The following is a 22,222-nucleotide window of genomic DNA, read 5'->3' on the forward strand; positions in this document are numbered from 1 at the left end:
CCCACACGACCCCCTTCACTACCCAAACACCACTGCACTATCCTAAACACTAAAACACTACCCCAGCACGAACCCCTAAACTACACAATCACCGCTGCACTACCCTAAACCCTAAAACACTACCCCCTACACTACACAAACACCACTGCACTACCCTAAACTCTAAAACACGAGCCCCTACACTACACAAACACTGCTGCACTACCCTAAACCCTAAAACACTATCCCAGCATGACCCCCCCAACTACACAAACACCCCTGCACTACCCTAACCCCTAAAACACTACCACTACACTACACAAACACCATTGCACTACCCAAACCCTAAAACACTACCCCCAGCAGTAACCCCTACACAACCCAAACACCACTGCACTACTCTAAACCTAAAACACTACCCCCAGTAGTACCACCTACACTACCCAAACACCACTACACTACCCTTAACCCTAAAACACTATCCCAGCATGACCCCTTTAACTACACAAACACCCCTGCACAACCCTAATCCCTAAAACACTACCCCCTACACTACACAAACACCATTGCACTACCCATACAGTAAAACACTACCCCCAGCAGTACCACCTACACTACCTAAACACCACTGCACTACTCTAATCCCTAAACCACTACACCTAGCAGTAACCCCTACACTACCCAAACACCACTGCACTACTCTAAACCTAAAACACTACCCCCAGCAGTACCACCGACACTACCCAAACACCATTGCACTACCCTAAACCCTAAAACACTACCCCCAGCAGTACCACCTACACTACCCAAACACCAATGCACTACCCTAAACCCTAAAACTCTACCCCCAGCAATACCCCTACACTACCCAAAAACCACTGCACTACCCTAAACTCTAAATCAATACCCCCAGCACAACCCGCTATACTACCCAAACACCACTGCACTAAGCTAAACTCTAAAACACCACCCCCAGCACGACCCCCTTTAATACCCAAACACCACTGCACTACCCTAAACCCTAAAACACTCCCCCAGCATGACTCGTTACACTACGCAAACACCACTGCACTACCCTAAACCCAAAATCTACATCCAGCATGACCCTTACACTACCCAAACACAACTGGACTACCCTAAATCTCCCCCAGCATGACCCCCTCCACTACACAAACACCAATGCACTACCCTAAATGCTAAAACACCACCCCCGCACGACCCCTACACTACCCAAACACCACTGCACTATCCTAAACACTATAACACTACCCCCAGCACAACCCCCTAAACTACACAAACACCACTGCACTACCCTAAACCCTAAAACACTACCCCCTACACTACACAAAAAACAATGCACTACCCTAAACCCTAAAACACAACCCGCTGCACTACATAAACACCGCTGCACTACCCTAAACCCTAAAACACTACCCCAGCACGACCCCCTATACTACATAAACACCACTGCACTACCCTAAACCCAAAATCTTCCCCAGCACGATCCCTACACTACCCAAACACCACTGCTGAGGAACTTCGATTTTCGATCACGATCGAATCGACCCGCCATTTTGTAACCCGCCGCCATTTTCTGTTGCCATCACTCAGGCAGCACGGCGAACGAAGTCTATTCTGCTTTTCCCGTAGCTTGGTGTCGAAATCCGTCCTCGGCCTTGTTTGTGAAGCTGATGTTTGGACTAGCCGAGTACACTAATCCGTGTCTGGCTTTCCTAATCCCTGTTTCAACTGTCTGTAGGCTCACACCATTCTTTCCCGATATATCTTATCGACTGGCCTTCACTGTCTCCTGCTAGCATTCTCTTGTGTCATGCCTGTCCTCCAATACACACAAACGGATCTCACCACCTGCAAGTCAGTTGTAATCTGTTAATAAATTAAGTTCGGGGGTGGGATGACAAACACAGTTGGAGGAGAGGTCTCTTCAAGTCATCTGATCTTTCTGTTTTCGAACCCTTCTTACTGGTTCCGCTTTGTTTTCCACTTACCCTATTGGCTCTTTTCTTCTTTGCTTGGGGCGTGTGTTTTGTTAATAATTCTGTATTGTATGATATTTAATCTGATGCGCCACAGAGTGAAGTGGCAGTCTCCTGAGAACCTACTTTGTGTACTTCAAGGATAACTGTACTAGCTGCAGCTAAATAAATCCAATCTTCTAACGCCGACAGAGTGTCCCGTGTCTCTGTGTAACGAAGCAGGTGAACCCAGAACACAGAGGGCGTACCCTGCGCCACAAGGTCCAAAAGGTTTTGGTTCTTCAATTGGCGCCCAACGTGGGGTGGCTTCAGTGGTACCGGTTCTGCTCGAAGGTCGTGAGGAACCTCGCAAGAAAATTCCGGAAGGTTCGCGAGCCACACTAAGCGACCCCTGTATGTCGAAAGTGGTCCGAAGGTCTTTTGCAGCGCGGTTACTCCTTCCTGACGGCTACTGGCGACCACTGCCCTGACTGCTGCCCTGCTTTGGCCCATTCCTTTGGTGATGTATGGTAAAGCGAGACGATAGACGGGCCTATGTTGGTGGAAGAAGACGTCCTTAGTTAAGTTAAGTATTTTCGTGGGTCGCGCCCACAAATTTTGGTTCTTTGTTTGATGTCCTTAGGTTACTTAGATTTAGTCCTTGCAAAGACTAAAGCCGAGGGTAAGTGCATTTGTGCTGCGTAAACTGAGTTTTACTCCCTTGAAGTTTGTGAACAGTCCAGAGACATTGTGAAATGCCTGGTCTGACTAAGTTTGGAAGAATTTGTTGTCTTGGTTATAATAGGGACTCCCGACTTGAGGACTCTTGTCTGATTCCTTCGGTTGGAACTCCCACATATGAGCTCTACTCGAAACATGGTATCGGCCCCGTTGCCTTTAACGAGACATGGACTCGATACACGAAGAAGGATGGTGTTCTTAAATGGCCAGAAAACGGTAGTTTTGACCCTGATGTGCTAGATAATTTGGAAACAGTTTTGTTCAAAAGAAAAGCCCGGCCGGCAATGTTTGACTCTCTTCGCCTTTGGCGTAAGGAAACGAAACAGAAAGAAATTAAACAAGCAAAACAAGTTAGGAAAGCACAGGGAATGACGATTATACAGGCTGCCCAACAGTTCAAGAATGATGAAATTGACAATGCGACTGAAATTTCAGAAAGACAACATCGAATGGCGATAGATAAATGCTATCCGGTGTTGCCTGTTTCTCCTTCTGATAACAAGAAAGATATAGAAGAAGATCCCCTAATGTCCCGTTTATTGAGGTTGCCTCCGCCCTATGCGCAAAATGCTAATGTGCCTCAGCCGTTACAGCCTGCTCAGTTGCTGGTAGTACCTCCGCCGGTTCCGGCTCTTCAGCATTTGCCTCCTCCAGTACTACCGCCCTTGCCGGTTTTACCATTAGTTTCAGCTTCTCAGCCTTTATCTCCTGATCTTAGCTCTTCTTTGCCTTCTGCTCCTCCTGTGAATTCTAGTTCTCCTCTTGATAATTCTCCTAATATTCTGTCTCCAGTTCTGATGTCTAATTCACCGTCTATGCGTAAGCGTCTCACAGATTCTGTCACTAGTATTTTATCTCCTTTCTTTCTCCGGCTTTTGCTCGAAGACAATCTCGTAGTCAGTTCCCAGATTTCGAGGAACGAGAGAAGCTAGATTCTCTGGCACGGAGATGGATCAAGAAGGGTCCACAATATAGTATATCTGATATTATGCCTACCTTTTTGCAATGGAATGCACCTACGCAAAGGTATGTTTTTAATGTAATGAGCGATATTCTCATTAAAGAATGGGAAGATGTGAGTTCGAGTCCGATCTCACAAGATTTGTTAGATGTCCAAGCCGATTTTGAAAAAGGACTTATTGTAGGTTCCAAAGTTGAGGAAGCTGTAAGGACACTCATCTCTTATAGAACCTTATTGTTCTCTCAGATTTTTCTTGATTCTGATCCGTCGGTTAAATTGACATCGAAAAATTACCCTATGAGAGAGGTTCCTCCAGTATGGAAGGAAGAGGTTGCGGCAGCAGGTGCTAATCCAGCTATTCCAGCTCACTTTCAGCGTATATGGGTACATGTACCATGGAAGAGATCTGAAGTTTTGCCCCTTAAGCAGACTCTACCAGATCCTCGTAAGAACCCTGCAGGTTATTATAAAGAATTATCGCAGACAATCGATGCTTGTATTATGAATCTGGCAGATATTGATATGTTAATGGGTAATGTAGTCCCACAGACAATATGGGCTAAGATTCGTAGAGAGGATCATGCACAGGAACTGGGTGCTACTTGGGATGTCATAGCTGATACAGATAGAGATCAAGTGGGTGGTGCAAAGCCTGACGCCTTGATCTCGGAGCTTCCTGGTAGAATCATTACGTTAATGAAAACTATGATGCCTGCATTGAAAGTGAATTGGGATAAGCTAGCAACATGTAAACAAAAGAAAGATGAAAGTGTCTCTGATTTCTTTACTCGTTTCGAGGAGACATTTATTGATCATAGTGGTCAGGACATGGCTACCGAGGGTGGACAGCGACTATTCGTGGACAAATTTGTATTCAATTTGATTCCCGAGCTGTCACACAAATTAAAGGATTCAGAAAGTTCTTGGGCTGTTTCTTCTTCTGCCCAGATATTGGCTACTGCACAATATTACGAGAATAGGGACAAAGAAGAAAAAGAAAAGCAAGAGAAAAAGACGAAAGATTTAAAAACGAAGGTTCTCTTGCAGCAAGCTTATCCGCCACGTTATGTTCAGCCTCAGACTCAACAGCCACCGCAGTTTCATAGATTGTATCAGAAACCTGAGCCATACATTCCGCAACCTTTGTTAGGTCCTAATCAATGTGCCTATTGTAGAGAGGAAGGTCATTTTAAGAATAGTTGTCCGGTTTTATTGCAGCGCAATGGAGCGTCATCTGCTCCACGAGGTCGTGTTGGCCTCCAGTCAGCAAACAGAGGTAGAGGTCGAGGCATGTTAACTCAAGAACAGCGTGCCCTTCCTTCTCCTAATTCCATGAACTACTTTGATCAGCAGAATGTGAGATCCACGCAATATTATAATGAGGACCATTATGTTGAAGGCGAAAATGAGAGTCTTCATGCCAACTAGGACAGCCATGGACAAAGTAGAGGAGTTGTGCCAATCCCAGTAGATCAAAATGGCCCTTATGTCAACGTCACTACTATGGGTGTATCAAAGCTATTTCTTCTAGATACTGGAGCAATGAGAAGTTCTATTATTCATTCTAAACTCCCTGGGGCACCTTTGTCTGGCTTAACAAATGTTTCTGTAGAATTCTCTGGCGCACCTGTTCGTAATCCGGTTTCTTGTCCTTTGCCTATTTCCGTGGGTCCTTATGACTTGGAAGCTTCACTCCTGTTAACGAATGGTTGTGGTGAGAATCTGTTGGGTCTAGACCTATTGAAAAGAATGCATGCTACAATATATTGTTCTCCTTCAGGCGTACATCTCACTCTAGGTCAGAAGTTGATCTCCCCAATGTATCTGTCTAAAGATCAGTTTCCTCCTGAGTTGCTTTCTCTTCCGACAGCACTTTGGGCCACGGGTCCGAACGATGTGGGTTGTCTTGAGATACCGCCTTATGTTGTTACTCTCAAGCCCAATGTTGAATTACCACGTATTCCACAATATCGAATTTCGGCTGAAGGTGAAAAGGCGCTTTTAGAAATCATTCATGATCTCATTCGGAAGGGTGTGGTTGAAGAAACGAGAGGCAACACATGCAATAGTCCTATTCTTCCTGTTCTTAAACATACTGATCCTTCTCAGCCTCCTGTGTACCAGTTTGTGATTGATCTGCGAGAAGTATACAAAATTGAGATTCCACAATTTCCTGTTGTTCCAGATATCACTGCCTTGTTGACTATGATACCTTCCACAGTGACTTAGTTTTCTCTTATTGATCTAAAGAATGCCTTCTTCAGTATTCCAATTGCAGAAGAGAGTAGGGATATTTTTTGTTTTTCTCTTGGAGGCAGAAGCTTCCGATTTAAGCGCGCACCCCAAGGGTACTGTGAAAGTCCCTCCATTTACAGCCAAGCTTTGAAATGTCATCTTGATACTTTTCACTTGCCGTCTGGTGCTGCTCTTATCCAATACATGGACGACTTGTTAGTTGCTGCCGATTCAGAAGATATCTGTAAGGATGTCACTGTTGCACTATTGCGTCACTTGTTTAAGCTGAAACACAAGGTTTCACCTTCCAAACTACAGTATGTTTGTCGAGAGGTTACCTACTTGGGTCATCTCCTATCAAAGGAGGGACGACGATTGACACCAGAGCGAATTCAGGCGATTGCTCGAATGTCAGTACCATCCACACAAAGGGAAGTACGTGCTTTTCTGGGAATCACTTCTTATTGTAGACAGTGGATCAGTAACTTCTCTTTGATTGCTGAACCTTTGTTGGCACTCACTTTAAAAGATACGCCTCAGCCCCTTCCATGGACTGAAGAGTGCCAAAAGAGTTTCACTGATTTACGCACTGCTCTGTGTTCTGCTCCTGTATTGGGTACCCCAGATTACACTAAGCCTTTTACGCTGTATGTTCACGAGAAAGAAGGTTGTGCATTATCAGTTTTGACACAGCAATTTGGAGATAGACAGCGGCCATGTGCTCATTTTTCGGCTACGTTAGATCCCGTAGCTAAAGCATTGCCTAGTTGTCTCAAAGCCACAGCAGCTGCAGCGATTTCTATCCGACAGTCCGCTGGGATAGTGTTAGATAACACTCTTATTGTCATGGTGCCACATGCAGTGGATACCTTACTAAATAGAACGAAGACATAGCATCTCACGAGTGCACGTTTAACTGGTGACGAGCTGATGCTATTGGCTAGTCATGTACACATCAAACGATGCAATACTCTGAATCCAGCTACTTTATTGCCCCTTCCAAATGAGGAGAGTGTTGAGGATCAGCATGATTGTTTCTTCCGTACTGAGGAAGAGACAAAAGGAAGGATTGATTTGAGAGACACACCGTTAGAGAATCCAGATGGGACTCTATGGGTAGATGGTTCTTGTTTTAAGATGCCTAATGGAGATACGGTTTCAGCCTATGCTGTAACTACCTTACATACAATTGTGGAAACTGCACGTGTTAGACACAATTCAGCGCAAGCAGCAGAGTTGATAGCACTGACGAGAGCTTGTGTATTATCAAAAGGGAAAAGAGTGAACGTGTACACTGACAGTCAGTATGCCTTTGGTGCCGCGTTCAATTTTGGGCGTCTCTGGAGAGAGAGGGGTTTCCTAACTTCACATGGCACTAAGATACAGCATGGTCAGTTAGTGATTGATCTCCTTGAGTCACTTGCTTTACCTGTCCAAATAGCGATAGTAAAGTGTAGTGCTCACAAGAAGATTACGGATGATGTTGGACGAGGAAATGCATTTGCTGATGAAACAGCAAAGAAAACAGCGAGAGATTCAACGAGTCGAATGTATATGGCAGGTCCTGCGAATTGGGTCAGAGAGAGAGGAATGTGTGAGAATACAGTGGAAAGCGTGAAAACGATTCAGAAAGAGGCTACAGAAAGAGAGATAAGCAAGTGGAGAGAAAGTACGGGAATGTTAGATGAGATGGGTTGTTGGGTAGAATTATCCGAACATCAACGTTGGTTGTTACCGGATGCTTATGTACTCCCAGTGGTTACTATGGCTCATGGTCCAGCTCACCTTAGTGCAAAAGGCATTTGTAAACTTCTAGCTCCAGTTTGGCAGAATGAAAAAATCCCGAAATGTGCAGACAACGTAGTAAAGCATTGTATTGTTTGTCTGATGTATAATCCAGGAAAGGGAACCCCCACTCCAGCAGGTCACTTTGCTCCTCCGACATACCCATTTGAAGTGTTGCAAATCGGTTACATTCACATGGATCGATGCAACAACCTCAAATATGTTCTGGTGGTAGTATGTGCCTTTTCAAGATGGATAGAAACATACCCTTTGAAAGACAACACAGCTTTATCCACAGCCAAAATCCTTCTGAAAGAGTTCTTTCCCAGGTTTGGATTGCCGCGCATTGTCTGGAGTGACAATGGGAGCGAATTTGTTGGCCAAGTCATGCAGAAAGTTTGTGCAGGGCTTGGAATCAAGCAAAAGTTCCATGCGGCAAATCATCCCCAATCAGCGGGTTTAGTAGAATGCTACAATGGGACCTTGAAGTTAAAATTAGCGAAGATTCAAGCAAGTACGGGACTTAATTGGCCTGATGCTTTGCCGTTAGCTCTGCTATCCACCAGAACTGCAGTACACTCTCGTCTGGGACTTAGCCCTTACGAAGTGGTGTTTGCCCATCCGGCCAACGTATGGGGAATACCTCGTCCTAAAAAGTTCTCAGATTTGCCCTACCTAATGTTGATTGACTATTTGCATGACCTTACAACTAAATTACATGTCCTTCATCGACAGGTTCAGAGTGCTTTGCCAGAGGCTTCCACAGATCCAGGTCACTCCATCCGACCAGGTGACTGGATCTGCATCCGAAATCTTCAGAAGAAAAATTATTTGAAGCCCAGATGGCGGGAGCCCCGAATGGTCCTATTAACAACGAGGACAGCAGTTAAAGTTGAAGGAAATAAAAATTGGGTTTACGGTGTGCATTGCAAGAAAGTACCTTTGCCCTTGCCTTTTGATCAGTGGGTTCGTAGAGGGGTTGGTGACTGTGAAGGCGAAACAGTTCCACGATTTGTACCCTTTAGTGATGCACACCTGAATGGGACATTGTCTGAAAAAGAGGACAACGACATTTTACAGGAAGCAATCCCATTGCATCGTCGCTTGAATACGACTGAACCAAGAACATTGTTTCAAGATCAGAGTGTTCTAGGGAAGGAGCGCTACCACCTCAGGCCCAGACCAAAGAACAATTGAACTTTCTTCTTCTCCCTTGTGTAGTGTTCTGTTTAGGTTGCAGGGTCACGGTAGGAGTCTAGGTCACGACCTGAGTAGTGACAATAGGTCTGCAGGATTTTCAGTGTCATAGGACGGTTGAGCATCGTGACTTCAGTGATTGAGGAAGATTGCCGTGAGCATCCACTAGTGAAAATGGAAACTACACCAAGTAATGAAGAGAGAAGAAATGAAATGAAGAAAGCATCTTGTAAAATAATGTACAGTCGTTGCAATGTAACTCCTAGGGCCCGATTCACAGAACTAACTTAAGACAAAATCCTAAACTTACTACCATTTTGGTATTCACAGAAGGCACTTACTCATTTTGGTATTCACAGAAGGCACTTACTCATTTCGGTATTCACAGAAGTTAGGAGTCCTAACTTTAGGACTCCTAAATGCCTTCTGTGAATACCGAAAGTCTTAAAATTAGGATTTTTCTCAGTTTAGTAGTAGTATAGTTAGGACTCCTAACTTTAGGACTCCTAAATGCCTTCTGTGAATACCGAAAGTCTTAAAATTAGGATTTTTCTCAATTTAGTAGTCCTAAGTTTAGATTTAGGACTACTAAATTGAGAAAAATCCTAATTTTAAGACTTTCGGTATTCACAGAAGGCATTTAGGAGTCCTAAAGTTAGGAGTCCTAACTATACTAATACTAAACTGAGAAAAATCCTAATTTTAAGACTTTCGGTATTCACAGAAGGCATTTAGGAGTCCTAAAGTTAGGAGTCCTAACTTCTGTGAATACTGAAATGATTAAGTGCCTTCTGTGAATACCAAAATGAGTAAGTGCCTTCTGTGAATACCAAAATGGTAGTAAGTTTAGGATTTTGTCTTAAGTTAGTTCTGTGAATCGGGCCCTATGTGTTTTGATATCATTATGTATTGCTTTGGAAATTATTGATTGGATAGTTTATGTTTTACAGCCAAGAAACACCTCCCCTTCCTCCTCTTTGCCTTCTTCTACTATCTCTCCACACCTCTTTCATACTTTTCCTTCACATGAACTTGTCAGAAGAACCGAGTATTACAACAATTCCTTTGTCCAACTATTACACCAGCATCAATTAGTGGTTAACACAACTGATTGTTGGGTATGTGGTCCTATGCCGCATACTACTGAGAAGGGAATACCATTTCTAGTTCTTCCTTTCTCCTACGAGGGTTCTGCTTGGGCATTCTTTGTTATTTTCTCAAATGCATATCAAAGTAAATTTAGACGGCCTGTTGCTTCACAAATGAATTATCCGGATTTTAGTCATAGTTCTTTGATTAAGGGTATGGTAGTTATGGCTAAAATCATGGAGAATAGCAAGATTTCTATCGATGAAAGAAAAGCATACAACAATTGGAACGTCACTCAATACATGTCGAGTCTTAATAATAAAATGGGAAAGGAGAAATCCTCACCAATCTGGACTGTACCGCATCAAGGTAACTTCTGTTTAAAAATAAACGATCGTTCTTCTGACACTGCACCAAAGAGTAACTGTTCCTACACATACATTTATTCCTCTCTGAACTCACCTCCTCTAGTACCGTCTCAAGGCACCTATTTCATTTGTCATGATAGAGCTTATACCTGGTTGCCAACGGGTTTCTCTGGTACCTGCTACATAGCTTTCCTTCTTCCTCCTACTTACACTGCTTCTGCCAATTATCACCGAACCCGTCTCAGCCGAGGAATTATTGACTCAAAAGACACCGCGGGACAAGAAGGAGGAGATTTCCTTAAAGGTTTTCTTCCCTTCTGGGGTCCAATGGCCAATAGCAGAAATATAAGGCAACTGGTCCGTGTCGTAGAAACTACAATAGACATCACTGTAGGAGCCTTGAGTAATATCACGGCGGAACTACAGGCGGATTGTCTTATGACCTTGCAAAACCGAGTTGCCTTAGACTTTATTCTTGCCGATCGTGGTGTAGTATGTAAATTGATCGGGTCAAGCTGTTGTATTTTCATTCCTAATGACGCTCCGACAGTATACCAAGCTATTTCCAAGTTGCATATAATCTCCGAGTCTATTCATCAGGACGAAGGAGATTGGTCCTTAACGGAATGGTTTTGGGGACTACTGTCCAAATGGGGTTGGAAAGCATTGACATTCCTTTGAATAATCTTGACAATCGTATTTTCCTGTTGCCTTTGTATGCACTGTGGTCCCGCTATCTGTGATCTTTGTGCTACCATGTGCATTTCAAGACCCAAACCTCAAGTAACAGAAAACATAAGGATGATGTTACAACAACAGCTTGATGATCTCATGGCTATTGATGTGGACTCAGATTAATGTGAGTCTATCTTGCCTGAGTTCTGGCAAAAATAGGGTCTGCGGAACTTCAATTTTCGATCACGATCGAATCGACCCGCCATTTTGTAACCCGCCGTCATTTTGTGTTGCCATCACTCAGGCAGCACGGCGAACGAAGTCTATTCTGCTTTTCCCGTAGCTTGGTATCGAAATCCGTCCTCGGCCTTGTTTGTGAAGCTGATGTTTGGACTAGCCGAGTACACTAATCCGTGTCTGGCTTTCCTAATCCCTGTTTCAACTGTCTGTAGGCTCACACCATTCTTTCCCGATCATATCTTATCGACTGGCCTTCACTGTCTTCTGCTAGCATTCTCTTGTGTCATGCCTGTCCTCCAATACACACAAACGTATCTCACCACCTGCAAGTCAGTTGTAATCTGTTAATAAATTAAGTTCGGGGTGGGATGACAAACACAGTTGGAGGAGAGGTCTCTTCGAGTCATCTGATCTTTCTGTTTTCGAACCCTTCTTACTGGTTCCGCTCTGTTTTCCACTTACCCTATTGGCTCTTTTCTTCTTTGCTTGGGGCGTGTGTTTTGTTAATAATTCTGTATTGTATGATATTTAATCTGATGCGCCACAGAGTGAAGTGGCAGTCTCCTGAGAACCTACTTTGGGTACTTCTAGGATAACTGTACTAGCTGCAGCTAAATGAATCCAATCTTCTAACGCCGACAGAGTGTCCCGTGTCTCTGTGTAACGAAGCAGGTGAACCCAGAAGACGGAGGGCGTACCCTGCGCCACCAGGTCCAAAAGGATCTGGTTCTTCACTGCACTACCCTAAATCTCCCCCAGCATGACCCTCTTCACTACACAAATACCTATGCACTACCCTAAACGCTAAAACACTACACCCAGCATGACCCCCTACACTACCCAAACACCACTGCACTATCCTAAACACTATAACACTACCCCCAGCACGACCCCCTAAACTACACAAATACCACTGCACTACCCTAAACCCTAAAACACTACCCCCTACACTACACAAACACCAATGCACTACCTTAGACTCTAAAACACCACACCCTACACTACATAAACACTGCTGAACTACCCTAAACCCTAAAACACTACCCCAGCACGACCCCCTAAACTACACAAACACCACTGCACAACCCTAAACCCAAAATCTACAACCAGCACGACCCCTACACTACCCAAACACCACTGCACTACCCTAAATCTCCCCCAGCACGACCCCCTTCACTACAAAAACACCAATGCACTACCCTAAATGCTAAAACACTACCCCCAGCACGACCCCCTACACTAACAAAACACCACTGCACTACCATAAACCCTAAATCACTATCCCCTACACTACACAAACACCACTGCACTACCCTCAACCCTAAAACACAACCCCCTAAACTACATAAATACCACTGCACTACCCTAAACCCTAAAACACTACCCCAGCACGACCCCTAAACTACACAAACACCACTGCACTACCCTAAACCCTAAAACACTACCCCCTACACTTCAAAAACACCACTGCACTACCCAAACACCGCTGCACTACCCTAAACCCTAAATCAAAACTCCCAGCACAACCCCCTATACTACACAAACACCACTGCACTAAGCTAAACCCTAAAACACCACCCCGAGCACGACCCCCTTTATTACCCAAACACCACTGCACTACTCTAAACCCTAAAACACTCCCCCAGCACGACTCCCTACACTACCCAAACACCACTGCACAACCCTAAACCCAAAATCTACCCCCAGCATGACCCCCACACTGCCCAAACACCACTGCACTACCCTAAATCTCCCCCAGCATGACCCCTTCACTACACAACCACCAATGCACTACCCTAAATGCTAAAACACTACCCCCGCACAACCCTCTACACTACCCAAACTCCACTGCCCTATCCTAAAAACTATAACACTACCCCAGCACGACCCCCTAAACTACACAAACACCACTGCACTACACTAAACCCTAAAACACTACCCCCTACACTACACAAACACCACTGCACTACCCTAAACCCTAAAACACGACCCCCTACACTACATAAACACCGCTGCACTACTCTAAACCCTAAAATACTACCCCAGCACGACCCCTAAACTACACAAACACCACTGCACTTCCCTAAACCCTAAAACACTACCCCCTATGCTACAAAAACACCACGGCACTATCCAAACCCTAAAACACTACCCCCAGCAGTGCCCCCTACACTACCCAAACACAACAGCACTACCCTAAACCCTAAAACACTACCCCCTGCAGTACCCCCTACACTACCCAAACACCATTGCACTACCCTAAACCCTAAACCAATACCCCCAGCACAACCCCCTACACTACCCAAACACCAATGCACTATCCCGAACCCTAAAACACTACCACCAGCATGACCCCCTACAATACCTAAACACCACTGAGCTACCCTAAACCATAAAACACTCCCCCAGCACGACTCCCTACACTTCCCAAACACCACTGCACTACCCTAAACTCCAAATCTACCCCCAGCACGAACCCCTTCACTACACAAACACCACTGCACTGCTTCAAACCCTGAAACACTACCTCCATCAGGACCCCCTGCACTGCACAAACACCAATGCACTACCCTAAACCCTAAAACACCACCCAGCACGACACCCTACACTACCCAAACAAAATTGCACTACCCTAAACCCTAAAACACTACCCCCACACGACCCCCTACACTACACAAACACCATTGCACTGCCCTAAACCCTAAAACACCACCCCCAGCATGACCCCCTTAACTACACAAACAACAATTCACTACCATAAATCCTAAAATACAATCCCCCGCACGACCGCCTACACTACCCAAACACAACAGCACTATCCTAAACACTAAAACCCTACCCCCAGCACGACCCCCTAAACTACACAAACACCACTGCACTACCCTAAACCCTAAAACACTACCCCCTACACTACACAAACACCACTGCACTACCCTAAACCCTAAAACACTATCCCAGCACGACCCCCTAAACTACACAAACACCACTGCACTACCCTAAACAGTAAAACACTACCCCCAGCACGACCCCCTAAACTACACAAACACCACTGCACTACCCGAAACCCTAAAACACTACCCCCTACACTACACAAACACCACTGCACTACCCTAAACCCTAAAACACGACCCCCTACACTACACAAACACCGCTGCACTACCCTAAACCCTAAACACTATCCCAGCATGACCCCTAAACTACACAAATATCACTGCACTACCCTAAACCCTAAAATACTACCCCTACACTACACAAACACCATTGCACTACCCAAACCCTCAAGCACTACCCCCAGCAATACCCCCTACACTACCCAAACACCACTGCACTACCCTAAATCCTAAAACACTACCCTGGCAGTACCACCTACACTACCCGAACACCACTGCACTACCCTAAACAGTAAAACACTACCCCCAGCAGTACCACCTACACTACCCAAACACCACTGCACTACCCTAAACCCCAAAACACTACCCACAGCAGGACCCCCTACACTGCCCAAACACCACTGCACTGCCCTAAACCCGAAAACACCACCCCAGCAAGACCCCCTCCACTGCCCGAACACCATAGCACTGCCCTAAACCCAAAAACACAACCCAGCACAACCCCCTACACTGCCCGATCACCACTGCACTGCCCTAAACCCAAAACACCACCCCAGCACGACCCCCTACACTACCCCAACACCACTGCACTGCCCTAAACCCTAAAACACCACCCCCAGCAAGACCCCCTACACTTCCCCGAAACTACTGCACTGCCCTAAACCCTAAAACACCACCCCCAGCACGACCCCTACACTACCCCAATACCACTGTACTGCCCCAAACCCTAAAACACCACCCCCAGCACGACCCCCTACACTACCCCAACACCACTGCTCTGCCCTAAACCCTAAAACACCACCCCCAGCATGACCCCCTACACTACCCAAACACAAATGCACTGCCCTAAACCCTAAAACACCACCCCCAGCACAACCCCCTACACTACACAAACACCACTGCACTAACCTAAACCCTAAAACACCACCCCCAGTACGACCCACTTCACTACACAAACACCAATGCACTGCCCTAAACACCAAAACACCACCCCCGCACGACCCCTTTCTCTACACAAACACCAATGCACTACCCTAAACCCTAAAACACAACCCCCCGCACGACCCCCTACACTACCCAAACACCACTGCACTACCCTAAACACTTAAACACTACCCCAAGCACGGCCCCCTAATCTACACAATCACTGCTGCACTACCTTAAACCCTAAAACACTACCCCCTACACTACACAAACACCACTGCACTACCCTAAACCCTAAAACACTATCCCAGCATGACCCCCCAACTACACAAACACCCCTGTACTACCCTAACCCCTAAAACACTACCCCCTACACTACACAAACACCATTGCACTACCCAAACTCTAAAACTCTACCCCCAGCAGTAACCCCTACACAACCCAAACACCACTGCACTACTCTAAACCTAAAACACTACAACCAGCAGTACCACCTACACTACCCAAACACCACTACACTACCCTATACCCTAAAACACTATCCCAGCATGACCCCTTCAACTACACAAACACCCTGCACAACCCTAATCCCTAAAACACTACCCCCTACACTACACAAACACAATTGCACTACCCAAACCCTAAAACACTACCCCCAGCAGTACCACCTACACTACCCAAACACCACTGCACTACCCTAAACCCTAAACCACTACACCTAGCAGTAACCCCTACACTACCCAAACACAACTGCACTACTCTAAACCTAAAACACTACCCCCAGCAGTACCACCTACACTACCCAAACACCATTGCACTACCCTAAACCCTAAAACACTACCCCCAGCAGTACCACCTACAATACCCAAACACAAAAGCAGTACCCTAAACCCTAAAACTCTATCCCCAGCAATACCCCTACACTATCCAAACACCACTGCACTACCCTAAACTCTAAATCAATACCCTCAGCACAACCCCCTATACTACCCAAACACCACTGCACTAAGCTAAACTCTAAAACACCACCCCCAGCACGACCCCCTTTAATACCCAAACACCACTGCACTACCCTAAACCCTAAAACACTCCCCCAGCACGACTCGTTACACTACGCAAACACCACTGCACTACCCTAAACCCAAAATCTACACCCAGCATGACCCTTACACTACCCAAACACGACTGGACTACCCTAAATCTCCCCCAGCATGACCCCCTCCACTACACAAACACCAATGCACTACCCTAAATGCTAAAACAATACCCCCGCACGACCCCGTACACTACCCAAATACCACTGCACTACCCTAAACCCTAAAACACTACCCCCTACACTACACAAAAAACAATGCACTACCCTAAACCCTAAAACACAACCCGCTGCACTACATAAACACCGCTGCATTACCCTAAACCCTAAAACACTACCCCAGCACGACCCCCTATACTACACAAACACCACTTCACTACCCTAAACCCAAAATCTTCCCCAGCACGATCCCTACACTACCCAAACACCACTGCACTACCCTAAATCTCCCCCAGCATGACCCCCTTCACTACACAAATACCAATGCACTACCCTAAACGCTAAAACACTACACCCAGCACGACCCCCTACACTACCCAAACACCACCGCACTATGCTAAACACTATAACACTACCCCCAGCACGACCCCCTAAACTACACAAACACCACTGCACTACCCTAAACCCTAAAACACTACCCCCTACACTACACAAACACCAATGCACTACCTTAGACTCTAAAACACCACACCCTACACTACACAAACACCACTGCACTACCCTCAACCCTAAAACACAACCCCCTAAACTACATAAATACCACTGCACTACCCTAAACCCTAAAACACTACCCCAGCACGACCCCCTAAACTACACAAACACCACTGCACTACCCTAAACCCTAAAACACTACCCCCTACACTTCAAAAACACCACTGCACTACCCAAACACCGCTGCACTACCCTAAACCCTAAATCAAAACCCCCAGCACAACCCCCTATACTACACAAACACCACTGCACTAAGCTAAACCCTAAAACACCACCCCGAGCACGACCCCCTTTATTACCCAAACACCACTGCACTACCCTAAACCCTAAAACACTCCCCCAGCACGACTCCCTACACTACCCAAACACCACTGCACAACCCTAAACCCAAAATCTACCCCCAGCATGACCCCCACACTACCCAAACACCACTGCACTACCCTAAATCTCCCCCAGCATGACCCCCTTCACTACACAACCACCAATGCACTACCCTAAATGCTAAAACACTACCCCCGCACAACCCTCTACACTACCCAAACTCCACTGCCCTATCCTAAAAACTATAACACTACCCCAGCACGACCCCCTAAACTACACAAACACCACTGCACTACACTAAACCCTAAAACACTACCCCCTACACTACACAAACACCACTGCACTACCCTAAACCCTAAAACACGACCCCCTACACTACATAAACACCGCTGCACTACTCTAAACCCTAAAATACTACCCCAGCACGACCCCTAAACTACACAAACACCACTGCACTTCCCTAAACCCTAAAACACTACCCCCTATGCTACAAAAACACCACGGCACTATCCAAACCCTAAAACACTACCCCCAGCAGTGCCCCCTACACTACCTAAACACCACAGCACTACCCTAAACCCTAAAACACTACCCCCTGCAGTACCCCCTACACTACCCAAACACCATTGCACTACCCTAAACCCTAAACCAATACCCCCAGCACAACCCCCTACACTACCCAAACACCAATGCACTATCCCGAACCCTAAAACACTACCACCAGCATGACCCCCTACAATACCTAAACACCACTGCACTACCCTAAACCATAAAACACTCCCCCAGCACGACTCCCTACACTTCCCAAACACCACTGCACTACCCTAAACTCCAAATCTACTCCCAGCACGAACCCCTTCACTACACAAACACCACTGCACTGCTTCAAACCCTGAAACACTACCTCCATCATGACCCCCTGCACTGCACAAACACCAATGCACTACCCTAAACCCTAAAACACCACCCAGCACGACACCCTACACTACCCAAACATAACTGCACTACCCTAAACCCTAAAACACTACCCCACACGACCCCCTACACTACACAAACACCATTGCACTGCCCTAAACCCTAAAACACCACCCCCAGCATGACCCCCTTAACTACACAAACAACAATTCACTACCATAAATCCTAAAATACAATCCCCCGCACGACCGCCTACACTACCCAAACACAACAGCACTATCCTAAACACTAAAACCCTACCCCCAGCACGACCCCCTAAACTACACAAACACCACTGCACTACCCTAAACCCTAAAACACTACCCCCTACACTACACAAACACCACTGCACTACCCTAAACCCTAAAACACTATCCCAGCACGACCCCCTAAACTACACAAACACCACTGCACTACCCTAAACAGTAAAACACTACCCCCAGCACGACCCCCTAAACTACACAAACACCACTGCACTACCCGAAACCCTAAAACACTACCCCCTACACTACACAAACACCACTGCACTACCCTAAACCCTAAAACACGACCCCCTACACTACACAAACACCGCTGCACTACCCTAAACCCTAAACACTATCCCAGCATGACCCCTAAACTACACAAATATCACTGCACTACCCTAAACCCTAAAATACTACCCCTACACTACACAAACACCATTGCACTACCCAAACCCTCAAGCACTACCCCCAGCAATACCCCCTACACTACCCAAACACCACTGCACTACCCTAAATCCTAAAACACTACCCTAGCAGTACCACCTACACTACCCAAACACCACTGCACTACCCTAAACAGTAAAACACTACCCCCAGCAGTACCACCTACACTACCCAAACACCACTGCACTACCCTAAACCCCAAAACACTACCCACAGCAGGACCCCCTACACTGCCCAAACACCACTGCACTGCCCTAAACCCGAAAACACCACCCCAGCAAGACCCCCTCCACTGCCCGAACACCATAGCACTGCCCTAAACCCAAAAACACCACCCAGCACAACCCCCTACACTGCCCGATCACCACTGCACTGCCCTAAACCCAAAAACACCACCCCCAGCACGACCCCCTACACTACCCCAACACCACTGCACTGCCCTAAACCCTAAAACACCACCCCCAGCAAGACCCCCTACACTTCCCCGAAACTACTGCACTGCCCTAAACCCTAAAACACCACCCCCAGCACGACCCCTACACTACCCCAATACCACTGTACTGCCCCAAACCCTAAAACACCACCCCCAGCACGACCCCCTACACTACTCCAACACCACTGCTCTGCCCTAAACCCTAAAACACCACCCCCAGCATGACCCCCTACACTACCCAAACACAAATGCACTGCCCTAAACCCTAAAACACCACCCCCAGCACGACCCCCTACACTACACAAACACCACTGCACTAACCTAAACCCTAAAACACCACCCCCAGTACGACCCACTTCACTACACAAACACCAATGCACTGCCCTAAACACCAAAACACCACCCCCACACGACCCCTTTCTCTACACAAACACCAATGCACTACCCTAAACCCTAAAACACAACCCCCCACACGACCCCCTACACTACCCAAACACCACTGCACTACCCTAAACACTTAAACACTACCCCAAGCACGACCCCCTAATCTACACAATCACTGCTGCACTACCTTAAACCCTAAAACACTACCCCCTACACTACACAAACACCACTGCACTACCCTAAACCCTAAAACACTATCCCAGCATGACCCCCCAACTACACAAACACCCCTGCACTACCCTAACCCCTAAAACACTACCCCCTACACTACACAAACACCATTGCACTACCCAAACTCTAAAACACTACCCCCAGCAGTAACCCCTACACAACCCAAACACCACTGCACTACTCTAAACCTAAAACACTACAACCAGCAGTACCACCTACACTACCCAAACACCACTACACTACCCTAAACCCTAAAACACTATCCCAGCATGACCCCTTCAACTACACAAACCCCCTGCACAACCCTAATCCCTAAAACACTACCCCCTACACTACACAAACACAATTGCACTACCCAAACCCTAAAACACTACCCCCAGCAGTACCACCTACACTACCCAAACACCACTGCACTACCCTAAACCCTAAACCACTACACCTAGCAGTAACCCCTACACTACCCAAACACAACTGCACTACTCTAAACCTAAAACACTACCCCCAGCAGTACCACCTACACTACCCAAACACCATTGCACTACCCTAAACCCTAAAACACTACCCCCAGCAGTACCACCTACAATACCCAAACACAAAAGCACTACCATAAACCCTAAAACTCTACCCCCAGCAATACCCCTACACTACCCAAACACCACTGCACTACCCTAAACTCTAAATCAATACCCCCAGCACAACCCCCTATACTACCCAAACACCACTGCACTAAGCTAAACTCTAAAACACCACCCCCAGCACGACCCCCTTTAATACCCAAACACCACTGCACTACCCTAAACCCTAAAACACTCCCCCAGCACGACTCGTTACACTACGCAAACACCACTGCACTACCCTAAACCCAAAATCCACACCCAGCATGACCCTTACACTACCCAAACACGACTGTACTACCCTAAATCTCCCCCAGCATGACCCCCTCCACTACACAAACACCAATGCACTACCCTAAATGCTAAAACACTACCCCCGCACGACCCCGTACACTACCCAAATACCACTGCACTATCCTAAACACTATAACACTACCCCGGCCCCAGCACAACCCCCTAAACTACACAAACACCACTGCACTACCCTAAACCCTAAAACACTACCCCCTACACTACACAAAAAACAATGCACTACCCTAAACCCTAAAACACAACCCGCTGCACTACATAAACACCGCTGCATTACCCTAAACCCTAAAACACTACCCCAGCACGACCCCCTATACTACACAAACACCACTTCACTACCCTAAACCGAAAATCTTCCCCAGCACGATCCCTACACTACCCAAACACCACTGCACTACCCTAAATCTCCCCCAGCATGACCCCCTTCACTACACAAATACCAATGCACTACCCTAAACGCTAAAACACTACACCCAGCACGACCCCCTACACTACCCAAACACCACCGCACTATGCTAAACACTATAACACTACCCCCAGCACAACCCCCTAAACTACACAAACACCACTGCACTACCCTAAACCCTAAAACACTACCCCATACACTACACAAACACCAATGCACTACCTTAGACTCTAAAACACCACACCCTACACTACATAAACACTGCTGAACTACCCTAAACCCTAAAACACAACCCAGCACGACCCCCTAAACTACACAAACACCACTGCACAACCCTAAACCCAAAATCTACAACCAGCACGACCCCTACACTACCCAAACACCACTACACTACCCTAAATCTCGCCCAGCACGACCCCCTTCACTACACAAACACCAATGCACTACCCTAAACGCTAAAACACTACCCCCAGCACGACCCCCTACACTAACCAAAAACCACTGCACTATCCTAAACACTATAACACTACCCCCAGCATGACCCCCTAAACTAACCAAACACCACTGCACTACCATAAACCCTAAAACACTATCCCCTACACTACACAAACACCACTGCACTACCCTAAACCCTAAAACACAACCCCCTAAACTACATAAAAACCACTGCACTACCCTAAACCCTAAAACACTACCCCAGCACGACCCCTAAACTACACAAACACCACTGCACTACCCTAAACCCTAAAACACTACCCCCTACACTTCAAAAACACCACTGCACTACCCAAACCCTA

This window comes from Triturus cristatus, chromosome 3_1 (assembly GCF_964204655.1).
Source record: "Triturus cristatus chromosome 3_1, aTriCri1.1, whole genome shotgun sequence".
Taxonomy (NCBI): Eukaryota; Metazoa; Chordata; class Amphibia; order Caudata; family Salamandridae; genus Triturus; species Triturus cristatus.